At 34.0% G+C, this 23,274-nt stretch overlaps 1 long non-coding RNA gene and 1 other non-coding gene across 5 annotated transcripts; one reads left to right on the top strand and one right to left on the bottom strand.

Moving 5' to 3' along the window:
- Positions 1 to 8,035: 8,035 nt before the first annotated feature.
- Positions 8,036 to 8,109, top strand: TRNAT-AGU. The gene has a single exon. It is a non-coding gene; the product is annotated as a tRNA-Thr (tRNA).
- A 926-nt stretch (positions 8,110 to 9,035) lies between these two features.
- LOC114167309 lies at positions 9,036 to 22,270 on the bottom strand. 4 transcript variants are annotated; one of them, XR_003600171.1, is made up of 7 exons: positions 21,913 to 22,266; positions 20,499 to 20,566; positions 17,826 to 17,863; positions 17,550 to 17,643; positions 16,876 to 16,992; positions 16,425 to 16,784; positions 9,036 to 9,075 (listed from the first exon to the last, which is right to left on the bottom strand). It is a non-coding gene; the product is annotated as an uncharacterized LOC114167309 (long non-coding RNA). The 4 variants fall into 4 exon arrangements; XR_003600170.1 differs by lacking the exon at positions 9,036 to 9,075 and adding an exon at positions 13,593 to 13,750; XR_003600172.1 differs by lacking the exon at positions 9,036 to 9,075 and adding an exon at positions 17,223 to 17,328 and having other exon boundaries at positions 16,149 to 16,784; positions 21,913 to 22,270.
- Positions 22,271 to 23,274: the final 1,004 nt, after the last annotated feature.

Genomic DNA, 23,274 nt, shown 5'->3' with positions numbered 1-23,274 from the left:
CATGACTTAGATACACATTTTAATTACACGTAAATCAAGATATTTTTTTGCTTAAATACCTTTTGGTCCCAATTTTCGTGAGCTTTGTGTTGTTTGGTCCTATTTTTTCGAAATGTTCAAAATGGTCCTAATTTTTGTAATTTATGATCAATTTGGTCCTTTTTCAGACACCGTTTAAATCGTTAACGGAAGGTGAATAGTAACTGTCATGTGTCACTCCGTGATTTTTTTATTTTATTTTATTTTTTAATTTTAAAAATGTTGTCTACGTGTCAAGTCAACATTATGACACATGACAGAATCTTGTGACTTATATTCAATTTGGTCCCAGTTTTTATTAATTTTGTTCAATTTAGTCACAATTTTCATTATTTTTGTTTAACTCAATCATAATTTTGTCTCTATCCAAAATGACCAAATTTATTTTTTATATAAATGTTATATTGAAAAATTTATTTTTATTAAAATTCACATTTATTTTAAATATTTATTTCATTATTTTTATACCTAACCTAACTATATTTTTGGAGGAAAATTATTATATATGTTTGATTTTTGGTACATGTAAAAGATAGGGTTAAAGTTAGTTTAAAATTAGAGGACAAATTCTTCATTGTTTTAAAAATTAGAAGAAAAATTCTTCATTATTTTTTAAATGATTCAGTACAACATTTATACAGAAATTAAATTTTGTCAATTTGGAGAGGAGCAAAATTGGAACTAATTTGAACAAAATTAACAAAAACTGGGAATAAATTGAACAAAATTAACGAAAATTGGGACCAAATTGAATATAAGCCACGCGATACTGTCACATGTCACAATGCTGAGTTGACACATGGACAATATTTTTAAATTTTTTTTTAAATTTAAAAAAAATAAAAAAATAAAAAATCACAGATTGACACGTGACAGTTACTGTTAACCTTCCGTTAAAGATTTAAACAACGTCTGCAAAAAAGACCAAATTGACCACAAATTATAAAAATTAGTACCATTTTGAACACTTCGAAAAAATAAGGACTAAACTAAACAAAACTCACAAAAATTAGGACCAAAAGATATTTAAGCCTATTTTGTTATTTTATTATGAATGAGAATCAGTTTAGCGATTATAAAAAAAAAATAAAAAAACATTTATTAAGTTAAATTTATTATTGAATTAATTTTTAATTAAAAATTTATTATATAAAATATTTAATAGTGCCTTTTACCTTAAACATAATATTATTATCAATTTAGAAAAAAAGAATAAAAACAAATCTATAAAATTTTAATTACTTTCCTAAAAATATTAGTGTTTAATTTTTTAAGTTAAATAATAAAATAAAAATCAATAATCAAGTCGAAAACAAAAAAAAATAGTTAAGATTTTACATTGTTTTATTATTTAAATTTTGAATATTATGATGCTACAGAATTAATAAATGTATATGTTATTTTAATTCATGATAAAAGTTTAAATAATATTTTTTAATACTTAATAAAATAAAAGTAAATTTATTAAATTTCTCTTAAAATTATACAAAATTTATGAAAATTTAAAATTTAATGATACAATTTGTTTTAATAATAATTTTAACTAAATATGTTTAAAATTAAAAAAAAAAACTTAATATTTAGTTATCTGTTGTCTATAATATTATTTACATATACACTTTAAATTAATTTTACGCAAAAGAATGTTCTACACACACTATCTTTCCTCTCTTTAAATTCATCACATGCCTTCACTTCTCACACTTACCGAAAAGTTAGAACCCAAACTTTCTCACTTTGTAACGTAGCCGCTTGAGACTATCAGTTATCTCTTCGGTCTTCATCTATAATTTCAATATCTTTTTTTTTTTTAACCTAATTTCTTTCGGTGAGTTTTTTTTTTTTAAGATTCGATCTTATGGAAGCCTCTGAAAGAATGGCTTTAATATGCTTCCTTCTTGTCTTTACTGTGATTTCCTTGATTAGAACCGACAGGTACCGATCTTATTTTAGTATTTGTTATATAACAAAATGTTTAAATGCTTTTTTTGTTTAGTTTGTGTACTTGAGAATCATGTTTTCCTTGAAAAGGAAAAGTTCACTTGTATATGTACTTATTATTCTAAATTTGTTGCGACTTCTGAAATATCCGTACAGCTTGACCTTGTCGTCGTTTAGGGTTAACTTTTATTTGATTTCTCATATGGTTCTCCTACGTTTGTGGTCCGATTACGTAAATGCGATTACTTATTTTGATTTTGGATGTAGCTAATTTGTTTGGTGTTATGTGAGTCGCTGTTCTACCACATTAATTGAATGAGTTTAGAAATCTTGATTTCAATTTGATTTAGGTTTTGGATCCAAGGTCCATAGCGTAGGATAGTGCATTGGTGTTTGGTGAAATAGCTAGCAAACGTAAACGACAGTCATCAATAACTAGAAAAGCTTAAGAAGGAAGTCAATAAATTGAAAGCATAAGGAAGTAAGTAGAGGGAAACCATTTGTGAGTAGTGTAATATCCTTAGTTGAGAAGGATGTAGGTGAAATTTGTGATTTTTTCATTAAATAGTTAGATTTGACCATATTTTCTACATTATTGGTTATTTTAAATTTAATTATCGGTTCGTGCTCTCCTCACACACACTCACACTGCTGCCACACTCTCGCCAGATGTTGCTCTGCACACACCACGAACCAGTACCTATCACGAACCCTCCGATATCACTTCTTGCAGCACCCACTCTTGCATTCCACTCAGTAAAACTGCTTTCTTGTGATATTTTCATTCTCGCGTCTTTGATGTTGTTCGGTTACTCCATTATTGATTTATTAGATTAAGTTTCCTTTGCTTTGATTCTCGTTATTGTTGTTGGTGTTCTGTTTACAAGTTCATGTTTGTTGTGCTTAGGCTGCCATTATGGTTGTTTCCCTGTTTTTCTGTGCTTAATTACCAACATCCATGGCTACTCTATTTTGTTTCTATTTTGTTTCGTGACACTTTTGAAGGGGCCAGGCGGTGACTCCTATTTTTGCTTCTTTTTCTCAAGGTCATCTGGGTTGCTTTTTGGGTTGTCGGACCTTAGTGCTTGTATTTCTAGCTTAGTCTTTATATGCAATTAATTCTTTTTGATTGAATCTCTCATTCCAATGCTAACATTGAATTGCCTCTTTGTACGGTAGCTACCCTAACACGTTTAGCGTAACCTTGGTGAAAGAATTCTATGCTAATGTTAAGGTTACCACTTCTGCAGCTACCGCCTTTCTCAGTTATGTGAGCAGCTCCCACCTTTTCTCAGCTCAGCTATGTGAGCAACTCCCACCTTTCTCAACTCAGCTATGTGAGCAGCTCCCACCTTTCTCAGCTCAGCTAGGTGAGCAGCTCCCACCTTTCTCAGCTCAGCTAGGTGAGCAGCTCCCACCTTTCTCAGCTCAGCTATGTGAGCAGCTCCCACCTTTCTCAGCTCAGCTATGTGAGCAGCTCCCACCTTTCTCAGCTCAGCTATGTGAGCAGCTCCCACCTTTCTCAGCTATGTGAGCAGCTCCCACCTTTCTCAGCTATGTGAGCAGCTCTCACCTTTCTCAGCTGTGTGAGCAGCTCCCACCTTTCTCAGTAGCTGTGTGAGCAGCTCCCACCTTTCTCAGTAGCTGTGTGAGCAGCTCCCACCCTTCTCAGTAGTTGTGTGAGCAGCTCCCACCCTTCTCAGTAGCTGTGTGAGCAGCTCCCACCCTTCTTAGTAGCTGTGTGAGCAGCTCCCACCCTTCTCAGTAGCTGTGTGAGCAGCTCCCACCCTTCTCAGTAGCTGTGTGAGCAGCTCCCACCCTTCTCAGTAGCTGTGTGAGCAGCTCCCACCCTTCTCAGCAGCTGTGTGAGCAGCTCCCACCCTTCTAGCTCCCACCCTTCTCAGCAGCTGTGTGAGCAGCTCCCACCCTTCCCACCTTTCTCAGCTCTGTGAGCAGCTCCCACCCTTCCCACCTTTCTCAGCTCTGTGAGCAGCTCCCATCCTTCTCAGTAGCTGTGTGAGCAGCTCCCATCATTCATGTACTTAATTTGTATACCAATTTTGATTACAAAGTTCTTATATTTATGTTAACATTATCCAAATCAACAATTTCAACCAGGTTAGTATATATTTATGTATAGGTTTGCTAATATTACGTAGCAATGTTAATATCTTCAACAATCCAACATAAGATTACAAAATAAAACCTAGGTCCATCTTGGTAAAACAATTTTTTTTTAATTATTGATACTTGAAATAATTTCAAATTAAGTGCCAAAAGTTTCCAATGATTTTTAAAAAAGGTGAAATTTTATCCTTTATTATTTTAGTTAAAACATAGACATGAGTTGAAATGAATTTACTATATTCCTTTAAGGATGAGCAAGAAGTCCCCAATATTGCTAGGTTTGAAAGAACTTCACAATATTTAAGGCCTCATACCAATATGTATATCAATGAAAACATATTGATATAGATTAGTACTTATGAAGCCACAGGTTAGCGAATAAAGTAGACATTGCAAATTAACAGTATATAAGACAAAAGACAAAATTAGTATTTCTTGCATAAATTATGACTAGTTTTGATAAGTTCACATAATTCCTAAATTATAAATAATGTTCATGACATGAAGTGGAGTCTTCAAAGTGCTACTTATAAAGAAACTGAAGCTGGGTAAAGCTTTTGTTCAAAACATTTTACTTGGGTTAGTAGTACTTAAGTCATCGCTTTGCAGTAACAGATGGGATGAAAAGAAACATAGCCATGGGTTGAAATGAGTTCACTAAATTACTACAAGGAGAAGTATGAAGTCCCCAATACTAGGTCCAAAGGAACTTCACAATATTTAAGGGTTCCTACCAAGATGAACATCAGTGAAAACCAATTGGTACAACTTAACACTTACAAACCCATGAGTTAGCATATAAAGTAGACACTACAAATTAACATTATATAAGACAAAATTAGTATTTCCCGCACAAATTATGACTAATTCCAATAAGTTCACATAGTTCATAAATTATAAATAACATTCATGACATGAGTCTTCAAAGTGCTACTTATAAAGAAACTAAAGCATGGCAAAGCTTTTGTCCAAAACATTTAACTTGAGTTAGCAATACTTAAGTCATTCTTTTGCAGTTACAAATGGTATGAAGAGAAACATGGACATGAGTTGAAATGAGTTCACTATATTCCTACAAGGAGAAGCATGAAGTCCCCAATACTAGGTCTGAAGGAATTTCACATATTTAAGGGCTCCTATCAAGATGAATATAAGTGAAAACCAATTGATATAGCTTAACACTTATGAACCCACAAGTTAGCATATAAAGTAGACAAAACAAATTAACATTATGTAAGAAAAAAATAATATTTCCTGCACAAATTATGACTACTTCCAATAAGTTCAAATAATTCCTATATTATAAATAATATTGATGACATGAAGCTGAGTCTTTAAAGTGCTAGTTATAAAGAAACTGAATTACGACTCAACTAATATTCAAAACATTTCACTTGCATTAAAAGTAACTTAAGTCATTGCTTTGCAGTAATAGATAGGATTAAGAGAAACATAGCCATGGATTGAAATGAGTTCACTATATTTCTACAAGGAGAAGAATGAAGTCCCAAATACTAGGTTTGAAGGAACTTCACAATATTTAAAGCCTCCTACCAAGATTAACATAAGTGAAAACCAACCGATACAAATTAACACTTATGAACCCACTCGTTAGCACATAAAGTTGGTATTACAATTTAACAGTATACAAAAAAACTAAATTAGTATTTCCAGCACAAATTATCATTATTTCCAAATAGTTCACATATTTCCTATAAATATATATATATATATATATATATAAAATAGATATAGATATACAAATATATATATCATGTGTATATATATATATATATATATATATATATATATATATATATATATATATATATATATATATATTTTGATGGGATCCCACCAAGTATACATGATCTTTCAAGCTCAACATCCAGTGGAAGCCTATTGAGAGGCCTAACAACAAGATCTATGATGAGAAAGATTCTAATGGGTATTCCTCTAAACGACTATCAAGACCAAAGCTTCCACACATTATTCACATGGGCTAAGGAAATCACCAAGATATGAAGGATTACATGTAATTGCAGTAGAATATAATTTATTTTGGGCCAATGCTTAAGCCTTGCTTTCCAATAATACATAAGACACGAAAGGAATATAGGATGGGGTTTCAAATTGGGCTCGACCCATTTCTCTTCATGCATGGCCGAGACTACCAAAGACAAGGCAAGGCAAGGATGCTCCTTGATGCTCCTTTGCTTCATGGTTTAACTAAGGTTGGTCATCACATCCAAAGGCCAAGAACACTTCTTGCTCTTCAAGCCAAGATCCAAGGGGCGTGACATTGCCTTCTTCTCCAAGCTTTCACCAACGACCAAGATCAAGGCCCACTCCATCCAATGACTCTCCTTTCTCATATGTAAATGACTTCATATAAAAGCAAAAAATTCACTCATTTGTAACACTCTTGAATTTTTGTGCAATAAAAGCTAATGAGTTGAGAACACTCCTCACTATTGTCACTTGGGAGTCATCTTTTAGAGAGCTTACTCTCTTTGCCTCTAGCCCCCTTCCTAAGTTAGAGCCAATTCTAAATCACTTACTCTTTCACCTATTCATTACAAGTAAGAGCCTACAAACTTGCCTCCCACTCTTCCATGCTTCATCCATCATTTCCGCTGCACTTGGAGCTCACATTTCTTGACCAAGCTCCATCATGTGTGTGTGTATATATATATATATATATATATATATATATATATATATATATATATATATATATATATATATATATATATATATATATATATATATATTTTGGGTGAGTTACAAAGTGGGCCATGTTGGAATATAAAAATACGTACTACAGTAGTGTGATGTTGATGTTTGACAATTATTATTAGCATTGGTCCTTTCTTGTCAAAGTTAAATGATTTACATGTTTTAAGTGGAGAAATTATAGGATTAATATATGAGGATGATAGTATAAGTTGGGCTTGTATTGGACTTATGGATATTTTGACTTTCTTTGTGGGATTAACCATTGATTCTGGATCTCTTTTAATATTCACAACTTCTTCACCTTTTTCCAAAAGTACAATATACAACCCAATGATCCTTGCTATTGAGCTAGTCAAGCTTAAAGAGAAAGAGAAAAAGAAATAGTGCATCAATTACTTAGAATATACATATATGAATTAGTTAGAATATATAAAGGAAAAGTAATATATTTTAACAAATAAAAAGCAAGAAGTTATAACCATTCATAACTAAACTTGAGAAGTAAAACAAATTCATTTTAAAAAGGAGTGCAATCCATATTTTAGGAAGTAAAAACACCACTAACCTATTCTTGTTTTATTTTAACTTAGGTTTAATTAATCTATTTTTTTATTATTTATTTGTCCGATTAGGTTCCTTTAATTGATAAAACTTCAAGCAAGTTCTTCTTTTCAAAAATACAATCCTTTTACAATTTAATTAAGTTCCTTGTTTTTAAAAATGCAAAGATATATGACACTTTCATTTATTGAAATTTTTACTCTTAATTTTAATTCTCATGTGTTCGTTATAAATTACACTATGTTGCTGGAAATTCCATATACACTAGAGATAAGCGGGTGTAATTTTCACCGTACGAGTAGGTTTTACATAGTTGAGTGAAGCTTATATTTCACTTCTTAATATGATATCAAATTTTTTTTCTAATGAAATTTGTTGAATCTATTGTTTCACCCATTATCTATTGGGTCTCTATCACTCACAAACATCTAGTAAATGAACTATATACCTCGATATGAGAGATGTGTGTTGAAAATCTCACATCAATTAGAATTAAGGTCAATTTATAGTATATAAATAGATATAAACATCACCTAATAAATTTATTTTGTAAGATTGAGTTAGTGTAGCATCTAGCTTCCAATCTCTCATTCAAATGTTTTAGTTTGTTTAATAATAATGAACATGTGCTTTCATAGCTCAGTTGGTTAGAGCACCTGTTTAGTAAGCGGGAGGTCTTGAGTTCGACTCTCAATGAAAGCAAACTTTTATCACAAAAATATAAAGGTTTAAGATAATGCAAAAGTTTATATATACAACACATTTTTATGTATTATGAATTGGACTTTAAGCCTAAATCAATCTTATAAAATCGGGTCCAGCTTAAGGCCCAAGTAGGTAAAACATTTGCTTTAGAACTCCAAGAAATAAAGAGCTCAAAATTATTATTTTTTAGCACTAATTGCTTTAGGCTTCCAATAAATAGTGTTTTGATTCAAAATATTCAACTCTTTTACACATGGTAGAGCTCTCCTTAAATAGATAGTCTTAGGGGTCTCTAAGCAAAATACAAAAGTTGTAAAGGGCTAACTAGAAAAGTAATAGAAACCCTAATTCTAGAAGCATCTTCAAGCTTGGCACAAAATGGCTTGGTGGTGTGTCTCCCCATGTGGATTCTCGGCCATGGGTGGAGAAAGAGACAAAAGTGGCCTCCAAAGCAAGCAAAGAAGCATAAAGAACAAAAGAGACAAAAGGTACAATGTCTACTTTTGCTTTATGTTTTTTGCTTTTGCTTTACTCTCTCTTCCACATCATCCTTGCCCTCCAATCATCATGCACCACCTATCATGCTTGTCTCTACAAAATTAACCTACAAAACAACTTAAACAAGGATTACCATATTGGCTTAAGTTTAATTAATTTTGGTCAACGAGTCAACGATAGTCAAAGGTCAACAAGTCAACCAAAATTAAGTCAACTAGGTCAACTTAGGGAAATCATGAAATTAAGATGGAAAATAAAGAAAGAGACATAGAAGAAGGATCCTCCCATTTAGTCATGCTTCTAGTAATTCTCCTTAGGGGAGTCTCCATGGTTCTTTGAGTGGTCAATCCTTCATCAAAAAGTGATTTTTCCAGAACTTGTTGATTTTAGCCTTATTTGAAGGTGTTTTGTAACTTCAATCAATTTATTTTTCCACCTTAAATGAGCGCTTAATCTTAACTTCAACTGCATCAATAAATGTCAGAATATCCAAAAATAATTTATGCAACTAAAAATCACTTTTTAAGACATTTTTATCATACAAGCTCAAATAGTTTAATAATTAGAACTGTGAAGTAAATCGCTCTTTAAGCACTAAAATTCACTTAAATACCCAAAAATAAACATTAAATGAGGACATAAATATGATGATGGATTTTGATGGCATGTTTTCTGTAAGACCCGAGAAAATTAAATAGTTATTTAATTAATTATTTAATTATGACGGGTAATAGAAATATTTAAAGCAATTAATGTGAGGAACTATGACTTGGAAAAGTGCTAGCTCAAGTGGTTGAGAGTGCTTTATTGTATGTGAGGACTTGGATTCGAGTCTTATGTGTGCCACTTGGGTGTTATTTAAATTATGCGTTTTTGTGTGTTTATATGTTGAATGCGTGGGGTGATGATAAATTCCTAGAATTGTAGGAGTTATCATGAAATCTGGATTGGTTGGATGGTTTGGCCTTGGGTTGGTATGTGTATGAGTGTGGGTTCAAACCTTGTTGAGAACTAAATAATTCTATTTTGCCAAATTTTCCTTTGGCATGAATGTGAAAAGGTTTGGAAAACCTAGTAGCCAGGAAGGCAGCCGTGTGTGCTGGAAAAATACACTTTGAGGGATATTGAGTAGACATTAACACACACCTTTTATTGTAATTTTCATTTTAAAGGTTAAGTAAAAATTAATAGTGGACGGAATCAGAGTGAGAGAGGATAATTAAGGGATTAAGGGTCTGAGACAAAGGAGTGCATACGGAATCACGGCCTTTTGGGCTAATAGCACGAATTGCAGAGGAGAGTTGGAGTGGGAAACCATTGTGGAAGCGTGAGGCAAGAACAAGGGTGAGTTTGAAGTAAAAGTCACATTCAATACGTGTTTGGAGCGAGGATCAGAGGTAAGGGGAGTTGTTTTTGATGATTTTAATACATGTACGTTGTATGTGTCGTGATTGCCTTCCACTTGATTCTACACTGTTTGATTGCGTTTCTGGGTTTTTCCCAGAAACCGCCTGGCGGTTCAGGCCCTACCACCAGGCGGCTCATCAGGGATGAGCGACTATTCTTATTTTGGGTTGAATCGCCTGGCGGCGATGAGTTTCTGCCAGGCGGCGCGACGCTGTTCGAGTTCTGTTTGGTGAGTTTTGATGCTGTTTTGGGTGAATGTAACCAATTGTTGAGGCGCAGTGATTGTATACATATATATATATATATATATATATATATATATATATATATATATATATATATATATATATATATATGTAATAGTTTATTGTTCTGAATTGATATGTTGGAATGCTTGTGATCCTATTGGAATTTTGTGTATGGGTAGTTTGGGGTGGAAACCTAGGAGTGAATGTAAACCTTGCGTTGTTTGGGGCTAATTAAGAAGTAATTGGAAACATGGAATGCGAATAAAATAATATTGGTAAGAACGGGTGTTAAAAATGTTGTAAATGAATATGTGGTGGTGATCGTGGAAGAAGAGGAGAGAGTTGAGATTGCGGAGTATGTAGAAGAATGTGTGAAGAGGTTTGCGTCTGGTATGCCGCCTGGCAGCTCCATGCTGGTCGCCAGGCGATGGCGTGTAGCAGTCCGGGTTGGATGCTGTGGCTTGGACAGTGCGAGAGGGGGAGGAATATTTGGTGATGGAGTAGTTGGTACATTGAAAACAAGAGAATTTAGGAACGAGGGGTTAGGGAAGCAAAGTAGCTTGAGTGGAGGATATTTAGATGGAAAGGAGGTGGATTATACACATATACATATAGTAAGTCGAAGGGAAGAGTGAAATTGCAAGTTATTGGTGTCCAACAGGAAAATGAAGCATTGGTCAGTTTAGTGTGTTAAGGAATTGAAATGCTAGCTATTTTCATAGGGTGGATGGAATCGTTATGTTATGATAATGTTCTTGTTACTTGAATAAAGTTGATTAGATGGATTAATCATTTTAAAAGTATAGGTACTTGATTACATGTAAAAGTGGAAGGATTAACCACAAAGAGCAGTCAATATTGGAGTCCCTATTTGTTCATGAAATTGAGTTATACAGTAAATTAGACTAACTAAGGTGCCACAAATCAGTAAGGTACTGTTCTGGTAAGGCGCCTGGCGGTCTACTGGTCACCGCCAGGCGATAAGCTTAACGTGGGAGGGCGCTGAATTGGGGGGCGCCTGGCGGCAAGACGTGCTCTGCCAGGCAGTAGCGGTAAAACAGTGACGCTGGGAGGTCTCTGGCGCCTGGCGGTGAGCTGGTACCGCCAGGCGGTCTGGAACAGTTTCGCCTGGCGACGTGTGGGCCGAGCCAGGCGGAAAATACTGTTGTTCTTTGTTTTCTTGGTGTGTTGTTTTAATTAACAATGATGCTTTGCTTGGATCGGGAGATGTTGTGCCATGAGCGGGTAGGTTCATGGATGGTGGATAACATGTGATGATATGAGTGGGGAGGTTCATATCCAGTTACTCTCACGTGGGGATACGAGCGAGATAGGTTCGTATGTTCCGTGCTCACGTTGAGAGATGCCACGTGCGGGGAGGTACGGGGGCTGGTGGATCACATGTGTTGGACTACGGGCGGGCAGGTCCGTAGAGTAGGACTACGAGCGGGAAGGTTCGTAAAGCAGGACTACGAGCGGGGAGGTTCGTAGAGGCAGGATCACGAGCGGGCAGGTTCGTGTGAGCATCGTATTCCCGAGTCCAAGGCTAACCTGTTGTGTGATTTGAAGGCTACAAAGCCTTGGGGTTTAAGGTCTTGGCCAAGAATTATGTAGAATGAATAAGATGGGTGTATGCTTTATTTTGCATATTGTATATCTCTTATTTTATTTTCTCAGCTCACCCTTTCTTGTTTGTGTGTTTGTGTATGACGATGATCGTGTGATTCGTTACACGGGAGCAGATGTTGGCACAAGTGATGCTGAGGATGTCCAGGCAATAGAGTGAGGGCTAGCTGTGGGATTAGAGCTAGGATTTACTCACGTGTAGTTTATGCTTTAAATACAAATTTTGTGAACTTGTAACATTTTATGGATTTAGTTATGAGTTTTGGCGCACTCTTTTAATGAATTTAAATTTTTCTCGCGTTGGGATTTTAATCGAGATGACTTTTAATATAATTATTTCTTTTATTATTTATTTTTAAGTAATATTCCCTAGGGATGTTACATTTTCTGCATTTAGAAGCTTTGGACCCTTCAATAAGTTATGGGCACTGCTCCACTCACACATATCATTGTTCCTACTATCTTCGCTATAGATCTCAAGCTTTGAATGTTCACTTTATCCAGTTTTTGTGTATTTTGGATGTGTGCCTAGAGTGTTTGAGGTGTTAAAACCTTCTTTGCGGGTGCTAAACCAGCAGCTGTCACGCTACTGGTATAGCGCCTAGCGGCACAGGAGAAGCCGCCCGGTGATAGGAGGAACCAGGGAAGTCCCTAGGGGCGCGTAGCACCTAGCGGTGAGAATTGAACCGCCAGGCGATAGCTTCCAAAGTAGTGGGTTTAGGCAGTTTACAATGACATTTTGCCTTGCGTCTTTTAGGCTGCGCCAAGCAATAGCATATGGGCAATGGCTATTATGTGTATTGTTTTGTGTGGTTTACACGACTTTGGATGATGGCTTTGGGTATAAGACATGTTAAGGCTCATTTAGGGGTGGCTTGTAATGTATGGTAAACACGTGGTGATCACGTGTGGTAGGCCGATGATGTTGGAAATCTTGTGGGAGCATATGGGTGGTGGCTCGTATTGGCTAGCTCCACTTGATTGTCATTGACGAGTGGTTGGCTAGTGATATTGGGCATCTTATGTGAGAATACATACAATGGTTCATAGTGGTTAGCTCCACTGGTTTCTTATGGATGGTGATTCGTAACGTGACATTTCCATGCATGTTGGTGTACGAGTCATAGGCTCGTAGGGATTGGACCACGGGTGGTAAGCTCGTGGCAACATATGTTAACCTTATGGTGGAAGGCCATGATTTCTAGTGCATGAGGGAGAAGGTCGTAAGAATGGGTGTTAGGTTAAGTTAATAAGTTGGGGTGTGGGTTTACGTTATGATGTTTATTCATGTTTAATTCTTTGAGGTCACCCTATCTGCTTGTGGTTGACAATGATCGTGTAACCTATTACACGGGAGCATATAATATTTCAAGTGATGTTGTGGATGCATAGAACCAGAAAGTGGGCTAGTTTGGGAATTTGTTTAAAGAGTGTTCTTGACAGTGTAATTCACCATTATATATTGAAAATTTCAATTTGTTGCACAAGTATGGACAACTTTGAACTAGTTCAACAAATTGGAATCAATTACTTACTTTTGTTCAAACAACATAACTCAATAAGCAAGTGCAATTAAAGGAATCAGAAAATGGTGTACGAAAGATGATTTTTACAATTTAATAATTAATCCACAATTAACATCATAACACAGAGGCACTAATGTATCACATTATTCATACATTGAGAAATACAATTGGAAGATGGCTACAGAGGTGCATGAAAAACTTCTACATAAGGCGCTTCCTCCTCGCGTTAGTGACAAACGAAATTCATATCACTTGAGTCTTAAATCGATGGTACAAATTACTATTTTGCGTTTGGTCGCTCTCAAAGTGTACATCACCCTTTTGGCGGTGTTCCTATACTCAAAGTATTGAATATAATCAATTGTAATTGAAACACATCAAATTTTAATTCAAAGGATTAATGGACAAACACCTGTAACAAATACATACAACCAACAACATGAAAGTGTCTCGTGTTTCCTTTCTGCATTAAGCACATGGATGCATTGCATATTCTCCCAACCAAGTATTCATAAACAAGCTCACCCTAATTATGTTTCTCAAGATTACTGAGGTCATCCACAATGGTAAACAATATGGGGAAAACTCTTCTAGTACAACTTGGATAGAGGACTCGAATATTCCCAATAAAATGTAAAGCCTACAATAATCCTCCAAGCCAAGCTCTTAAGTACGTTAGAACAACGTATTTCATGAATTTCATTTTAATGGTGAGCTTAAACCCTCTCATTTTGACCTTAACACCTATAAAACATGTCCTTCCGAGTAGATTGGCCATCATGAATCTCAGATAATGTTTGAATCACAAGTGTCCCCTTCTCACCATAAGGGCATTGATGAAGTTAATGCTATTGGTGAAGCATATGGTAGTGTTTGTGAGCATAACACCTGTGATGACTTTGAAGTTGATGTTGAAGCACATGAATGTCCTTCTGAGCATCACCAGAGTCATGAAACTGAAGGCTGCCCTTTTGAACAAAAGGGCGTTAAGAAATCTTACCACAATCCTGATCTCCTAACCGTTATGCCATTCATTGAACAAAAAGGTACTGCTCAAAATACTTCAGCGAGTGTAAATATGGTTCAATTGTACAGGGTTGTGACTGTCGTTAAAAGATGTATGAAGTTTATTGTTGACGTTCATTTCGCTATGAGTTTCATTAGTGTTATAATACTTTATTTGTAACGTTTCATATGCATATATGTTGAAATAAAGGAATAGATCCTAACGAGTGTTGAAACAAGTGGGTTATGTCCTTGTGCATGGATTGATAATGTGGTAAGTTTTTATAGTTACATGAATTATCCATGCATACCTCGTACTGAGTTCAATGTGGTTGAAGTCCATATTTTTTGTACAAAGAAAAAAGCATGATAGGGAATATCAACAAAGTTATTTTGAGTCCTATGTACACGATAAGTCTTTTATTGGATAATTTATATAGTTTAAAGGACATTGGTGGAAATAATGTATGTTCTTTAGATTGGGGTAATCAGAGATTCAGATAAGCAAAAGGTTAATAGACGTGTCTGGTGTTTATAGGATTATAACCAATACTTTGCACGTGTAAAGGATGTCTTAACAGTCGAATTTGTTAGCATTGATATCGGTTTTTTATATAGTTGTAGGTACCTATTATGTTGGCTTTAGGTTAATCTTTGCTTTGAATTTCTTTTAGTTGTTGGCACCCGTACTTTATGATCAACATTGGTGGTGTTATGCTCTCTATCAGGAATCAAAGAAATTTTATGTACTTGACTCCCTTATCCACAAGTGTCGTAAGAGAAAAGAGATAAATAATTATATTGTAAGTATTCTCCTCATTTTGTAATTAGACTTTCACCTTCATCATTGCCTTCCCAAATTAACAGACTACATTACTATTTTCCATGATTTGAAGGCGCATAATTTGGAGCACCTATTTTCGTTATTGTTAATTCTCCCCCAAAAAGAGAAAACCAATCTTTTAAGTAAAAATTGAAACCTTTCAGAACAACCAAACTTGTAAGCCTCCATTTGTAAAGAAGTCATAGTGTGGTGCTCAATTACAGGTGTATTGTCTTATTTGAATTAATTGTTTCCTATTTGCAGGTTTGATTATGGGATTATGGTATTGAAATATAGGGTTAAGTATGTTTTTAGTCCCCAAACTTTGACCCAAAATTGGAATTTGTATATGTCCGAAACTTTGATACATTTGGTCTCTAAACTTTAAAAATGAATGAATATAGTACTTTTAACCTAATTACGTTAACTTTTTTTAACGTATCAAACACATTTCTCAATAGATATTGAATCGGGAATCTCTAAAACGATGTAAACAACTTTAATACTAACATGAAACACGTTCAAGACGTAAAAAGAAGTAAACATAATTGGGTTAAAAGGACTATAAACTGTCACGTGGCACGACAGTAACCTGACCAGTAGTAGATTATAAATTTTTAGAAAAAAAAAATTAAAAGTTAAAAAAAAATTCACGGCTTGTCACGTGTCCTGTACGTACACGGTGTTAACTTCAACTTAACTGAAACCAAATTGAACCTTTTTAAATAATTGGGGTACTAAATTGAACCAATCAATAATAAGGGAACCAAATTGAACTAAACTACAAAATTAGGGGAACAAATCAATAATTATACCTTATTATTTTTATTAACCAATCATTCCTATATCATAAATATATGAACAACTTCAACAAAAGAGAAACTACAATTGTAAGACTCGAGAAATTGGAATGAAGAATAATTAATAAATTATGAACAATTATGGGTTGGAAGTACCCTAAGAGAATTTATTGACAAGTTCTAGGTAAGGAGCAAAACTGCCTTAAGTGGTTGAGAGTACATGGTTATGTTGAGAGGACTTAGGTTCGAGTCTGGTGTGTGCCATTAGCGTGATTTTAATTGTTTTATTTTACCAAAATATTGTGAATGCGAAAGCATGGTTAACCACAAAGTACTCAAATTATAACATTGAATGCAAATTGTTAGCATGCTGTTATACCTGGTCAAAACAAGGAACATGAGTGGAAGCAGATGAACGTGGAGCAATGGCACTATTTTCTTTCCCAAAAGCTAATGACATCATATGTTCTATATCACCCTCATTCAAATCAGGGTTTTGTTGCTTAAGTATGAGTGTCATCATTGTTTCCAAACCTTCAATCCTTTTTGCCATCCCATCTATTTTCATATCATATCCTTTTTTAATTGCAGCAATTTCTTGATTTCTTTTAAATAATGATGGGGTCACAGTCCTTCCATAACAACGAACCCGACCAGGCTTTTCTTTTCCAAACATTGATTCAAAAGTTTTTTCCACATTTTCAGTTGATGAGTTTTGCATAGATCCTTCAAGCTTAGACTGAAACACATATATATATGTATATACATCAAAGTTCATGATTAAAAAAATGAAGTACTCAAACATATATCATAAATTAAAATAAACTTACAATAGTATCCAATGTTTCTATGTCCACTGCTTTTCCTTTCCTACAAGGACGACCTTGGCGAGTTTTTATAAACATTTCAACTCTACTGACTTCTTCTCCATCCTTTTTCCCAGCACTCTATATGAATTAAAAATTAAGCCTTCAACTAATGAGAATCTCATTGTAACAAGTAATATAACAAAATTCTCAAAGTCTCATTATAAATGACAATGCAAGTATAAAACTATAATCATGGTTTGTGTTGTTGTGTTGGAATTTGCCAAAGTTGAATGACATGTTAAGCAATTTCTGTATTTCCATCAATCAAATACAATTTTTACATTTAGCACATGGGCATAAAATCTCACGTCCTTGAGGTCTTCCTCTTGTGTAAGCAAAATCAAGAAATGATTCAACACCCTTTATATACTCATTACTAATCCTTGGAAATTTCGTCCACTCCTTATCCATCACCTTTAATGTAATACATAAGAAATTATAGTTTCATTAAGCAATTAATAATTGAAAATAGTATTACACAAATTAAAATTATAGTTTTATTAAGTGGCAAATAATCTATAAAATAAAGTTAAACAATGGTTCACTTATGACTTAAAACAAAATTAAGCAAAAACGTTTCTAGCCCATAAACATTCATTAAAACTGCAAAAATATTGGAGGAATGAGAACATCACCTGTAGCTAAAGAAGAATTATCTTGGATACAATTTAAGGAACTTTACTGTGAAAAAGAGACAAGCCAAACATTATGCAACATCTTGGATACAAGCTGCAATTGAGATAAAGCTGCAATTAAATTCATGTTGCATATGTAAGAATCAATTGTTATGTATATTGAATTCTTGTTATCATCATCAAATTCTTAAGTCTCTTATCGGCATAAATTTCATCATTTATTGCACATTTTTATTTAAATAAAATAATAATAGAAACATATAGTAAAAAACTTACCACAGGATAGGACGGAGGATGGTGGGATGAAAATGGTGCTGTGTGTAAAAAATAAAAAGAGAAATCATTAAAGAAAAACAATTTACAGATATCATTTCTACATATAATAAAAAAAAGTAATTAATACAAAAATAAGAATAAGAGGATGAGACAAAAAACCATTTGGGATCAAAATCAGAGCCTGTGGGACCAAATTCTGTAAGTATGATAGCTGTAATATCAAAACCATTAACCTAATACGCAAGACAACACATGTCCAAGACTAGAAAATAAACAATGAGAAGAATGGCCTAATTGTCAACGCCATTCATCAAATCCATGACAAAAAGTTAAAAATAAAAGATGTAAATCACAAGATTGAAAATCAGAATAATTAGCCATTTTGTTTTGACCCATCTTTCAATGAGCATCATTTAAGGTTTATTTATTTTCATTTCAAGATTTGAATTTGTCTGAAGAAAATTAACCTCTATTCTTTAGACTAAAAAAACTACTTATATTGTATATGATAAAAAAAAAACATTAACTACTTCTGGAAAGAATTTCAGTAACTTACAGATAAAAATGTTAAATGATTTCTGTGTTTATGATATTATAAAAGTTTTTCTGTTTTTTTTTTATGTATGAGACAGAAATAACTACTTCATGACTTAGAAGAGGAAATCGCGTGTAACATAGCAAAAGGGTGTTTATAGAAACACCAGTGATTCTTATCAGCAATGAAGAACTTTCTATTATTTCAACAAGAGAAACACAAATCGGTTTTGGGGTCATGCGTCAAAGCTTATTAAATGAAAGCAATCAATATCTCCTACTAATACAACGTGTCTTTTTAGACTTTTGCAATAAAATGAATAAAATTATCATTTTTTTAATAAATTATTTTATAATGAAACATAATTTTTTTGTTCTGTTATTTATGAGCAGGATAGAATGGTAAAAAATATAACTTTATACTAAACATCTTATTAGTTATTATTATTATCACTAATACCTGTATAGTTTAATTAACTAATAGTTACACAACGATAATTGTTAAGACTTGTACACAAGAATAGATTACACAACATAAAAAAAAATTATGTTTATTTAATCGTTGTTATCAAAGTTTTTGCCAAATGAGAATAACTAAAAACATCAAAACATAAGGTCTGACAGCACTATAAAGTTTTGCAGCAACTGAATAACTGAGTTCTGATTTCTAAATGACACCTGTGAACAGTGATTTCATAAAGACAAGAAAAAAATAAATGGAAAAGAATAACAGTACACATGTAGTGTTTTGGCATGGAAGATAATTGATTTTGACATGACTATGGCACCAATTTTTTCTTCCATTATTACATTTTAACTCCTCATTAGCATTACTTGCTTCATTATATATATATATATATATATATATATATATATATATATATATATATATATATATATATATATATATATATATATATATATATATATATATATATAATTAACTCACTCACATGACTACATGGAACCACCCACCCGCACCTACATCAGTTCTCCTTCATACTAATGAATAAATAATCATAAATTTTCTTTTCTTCTTATCTTTCTAGACAAAAGTTGTAACAAATATGTACAAGAATAGAATGTGTTTGAAGTAATTAATGTTTTTTTATGAGTTTCTCTTGAAACTTGAAATTCACCTGAAATGCAGTGAAAATACATTGATGTACTCATCTGAGGTCATTGTACACACTACACACAGTCACGTGTAGTAAGACACTGACCTTTCTCTGCATAAAAAAATTTGTAGCCAAGCAAGGTTTTTTCTTTTTCTTTCCCTTGTAATGTTGCATTCAGACTCAGCAGAATCCAACTTGTCAAAACAAAAGTGGTAGCTAAATACACCTTGCAGAGGTACTAATTTCAATACGTATCTCTTTGCTCAAACTAGCTAAATGTTTATCTAAACACACTGAGATCAGTAGTGATCTGAGTCACTTTGAAGTATGACCCTTTTCAGCTGAATCGTTTTTGGTTATTTTAAAATCCTTGGTTTGGTATGTGAAAGCTACTCTGCTACTGACTTGAAAATGGAAATGGTAAGGCTTGTTTGGAAAGTTGTTGTAGTTCATGTGCAAAGATGCACGCTGGTTTCAACGAGTGCATGTGATGTTTTTCTTTACTTTTTATCCTTTGTTGCTTCTCTGTTTGAACAAGTTCATATGAAACGAAAAGGAGCGTTCTAATTGCATCAATGCCATCTTAAAAGGGTAGCACAAGACCCAAGCCATAGTTCAAAAAAAACAAAAAAGAAAAAAGGAAATCACCAGTTAGCCACATAACTACTTTACCAAAGAATCCTAACATTAAAGAGAGATATTAAAAATAAAGAAAACACATGACAGGAACGTCTATAAACAGTATATCAGAGACAAAAGCATGCTATAATAATGCTAGGGAGACAGAAAATAATTAAAAATAGAAATGGAACAGAGACCAGACATTCAAATCAAAAACAACAACACTCCATAAACATCATATTATTATCAACATCACAGCAGAAAAATAAGGTGTTGAAGGCAGAGGCTGGTGATGATTTATTAATCTAAAGTTTAAACATGATTGAAGGTAATAATTTATTAGAAATGGGTCTCCTTTTTGACCCTTGTTATTAATATGACAGCCAAAAATAAAACTAACCTCTTGCTTTAGATAAAAGGAGATGGCCTAATATTGATGCAAGACAACCAAAATCAGAGCAATGTCACCTGTGAGAATATATCCAATGACCATTATAGAAATATTTATATAAATAATAAAGGTTGAGTCAATATATATAATAAATGATTTCATTTTAACCATGGCAAAAACCTTGAAACTGTCTGAAAAAGACACCTAATTTAACACAAGTAACTAATACATCGCGTGTAAAATCCTACCAAAGAAACTAATACAAGTAACTAACATCCATGTGTGGAGAGGGTGAACCAAAGAAACTTAAATATTTTTCAGCATTTTGGTAATATTTTTTGTTTTTCACTCTCTACTACTCCATGGAAACACATTCTAGCTGTCGTTGTTTAAAAGGTTGTAGTGTTGAGTAAAGCTATGATACCGAGCAAGTATAGGACCACCATGAGCAAATACGTATCTAAAATCACAGAATTTGCCTTAGATAAATTGAAAGTAATATGGGTTGTGGCACTATGGTTGGTCATAAACTTGGTGCTTTATATATGGAAGTTCAAACAATACAGACAAAAGGGTGCCTATGAAGTCATGGGTTATTGTGTCCGCTTTGCAAAGGGAGCTGCTAAGACTCTCAAGCTCAATATGGCTCTGATTGTCCTAACCATGTGCAGAAGAACACTTACGAAGCTAAGAGAATAGTTTCTAAGTCGAATAATCCCTTTTGATGACAATATAAACTTTCACAAGACGATTGCAGTAGCTGTAGTTATAGGTACTTTGAATTTTGATAGGCCACAATCTCACAGTGTTTATAAATCAGTTGACAGTATGTTTGATTAATGCAGACTTGGATGTTTCACTTTAATGATTAAAGCATGAAAAATGTGAGAGAAGAATTCAATGATGCCCTAATATAAAAGTCCAATACCACTTTGTTCAGATGGACTAGAGGTGCATGTTTTTCTAGGTTACTTTACGGACTCTGATATGATTTCTATCTGGAATTTCTGTCTTTATATCTCAGATCATTAACTTTTTTTATTTCTTGATCATAGAATAAAATGGTACTTTATAATAATAAATGATTTACCAACATATTAGGTTAATTTAATAAAAGTTATTATTATTAATAGAGAACAAATTGGACTTGTAGAGAAAGGTAATAAATTTGAACCTACTGTTTCAGTTCCGAGTTCAGGCTTTCATTCAAAACAAGGGTGAATAGAAACTCTTTGTTCTTAGCTTATCAAAATGATCTACAAATATTAATACTATCTACTGTTTCCAGCGTTAGATATCCAAACATCCTCGTCAAAGGACCTGACACCCTACGAAGCCCCATCACAAAGCTCTTTGACTATTTTCAAACAAATAGCAACTCATTGAAACTGAAATGAAAAATAAATCTGAAAGTGGAGCATACCAGAGAGCATAGACACGCCGATGACTGCGCGACGATGAAAGTGAACCGATGACGGCGCGGCGACGAAGAGAACTGACGACGGGGCGACGACGAAGGTGAACTGATACGGCTCGACAACGAGGGTGAATCGCGCGACGACCACGGGAAGTGATGACAGCGCGACGACCACCGGAAGTGATGACGGCGCGACGAGCACGGTGGTAAGTCGATGGCCGTGAGACGGTGTGTGATTGACGATGGACGGTGTGAAGGGTTTCACAATCAGTGGTGATGGAGTCCAGAAGAGGAAGCCCTTATGGAAATAGGGTTTAATTTGGACAGTGAGTGAGTGGAAACTAAGAATTAGCAAAGTGGAGGGAAAAATTATAGCCTTTTTATTTTTTTTAAACACTGATTAATGGGGCTTCCGAAATTATTAAATTTATTTTTTAAAATTTATTATAGACAACAGTTTTATGGTATAGCCCACACATTTTAAAGGCAACATAGAAATAAATGTGGCATAAAGTATCCACATTTTGTAAAACGTTGCCATTGGAATACTTTAAGCGATGCGTGTAAAATTGTTGCCTATACTATGATTAGGCAACACTTTTATAGTCGTGGACAAATTTAGTGTTGCCTAAAGTCATTTTTGCTGTAGTGGTTTAAGCTTGTATGAATGTTTGAATTGATAGGAATAATGAGATGGTTTGTTGGTGTGCATGTGTTTGATGGGTTGGAAGGTTGTGGGTTTGAATCTTTGTTAGAGTAAGTTGGCCTTTTATGTTTTTATATTTTTTCTAAGTGATGGAAAAATCTAGAAACTTAGAAATCTCGTGAGAAATCAGAGAGGTAGCAGTTGGGGTGCACAGTAATCAAAAGTAATGGTCATTAAACCTTGAATTTAAGTTAACTTCGTTTTTATTATTTGTATTATTTATTTTAGGCTGAATTTGTGGGAGAGAGAAGAGTGGGTGAGAAAACAAAGAGTGATAGCACTTGATTTTCTTTGTTATTCTGTGTAGTCCTTTTGGGACTCATTTGTGTGCAAGGAAAGAAGGTTTGGCCAAGGGGCAATGTTTCGAATCATCGGATCCCTCTGTCAAATTTTCTGTTGTGATCATGAGTGTCATTAAAATTGGTTGTCCCACTGTTGCGTTAGAAATCCAAAACTGCAATGGACTGTATGGTGCAGGTTCTTAACTTTCAAATAGCAGAGCATCCTCTCGGCTTTTAGACAATAAGAACCTTAGGTGGCGTTGGGTTTTGTTCTTCCTCGTTCTCGTTATTGGTGTAAAAACGTGTAAAATTTCAAGAGAACGAGGGGTGGTTTACGTTTTAGGTGAATCTGTCGTGATATGGTGCATGGGTTCTTTTGCT

This window comes from Vigna unguiculata, chromosome 10, assembly GCF_004118075.2.
Source record: "Vigna unguiculata cultivar IT97K-499-35 chromosome 10, ASM411807v1, whole genome shotgun sequence".
NCBI classification, from domain to species: Eukaryota; Viridiplantae; Streptophyta; class Magnoliopsida; order Fabales; family Fabaceae; genus Vigna; species Vigna unguiculata.
This window is presented reverse-complemented; position numbering and strand designations above follow the sequence as displayed.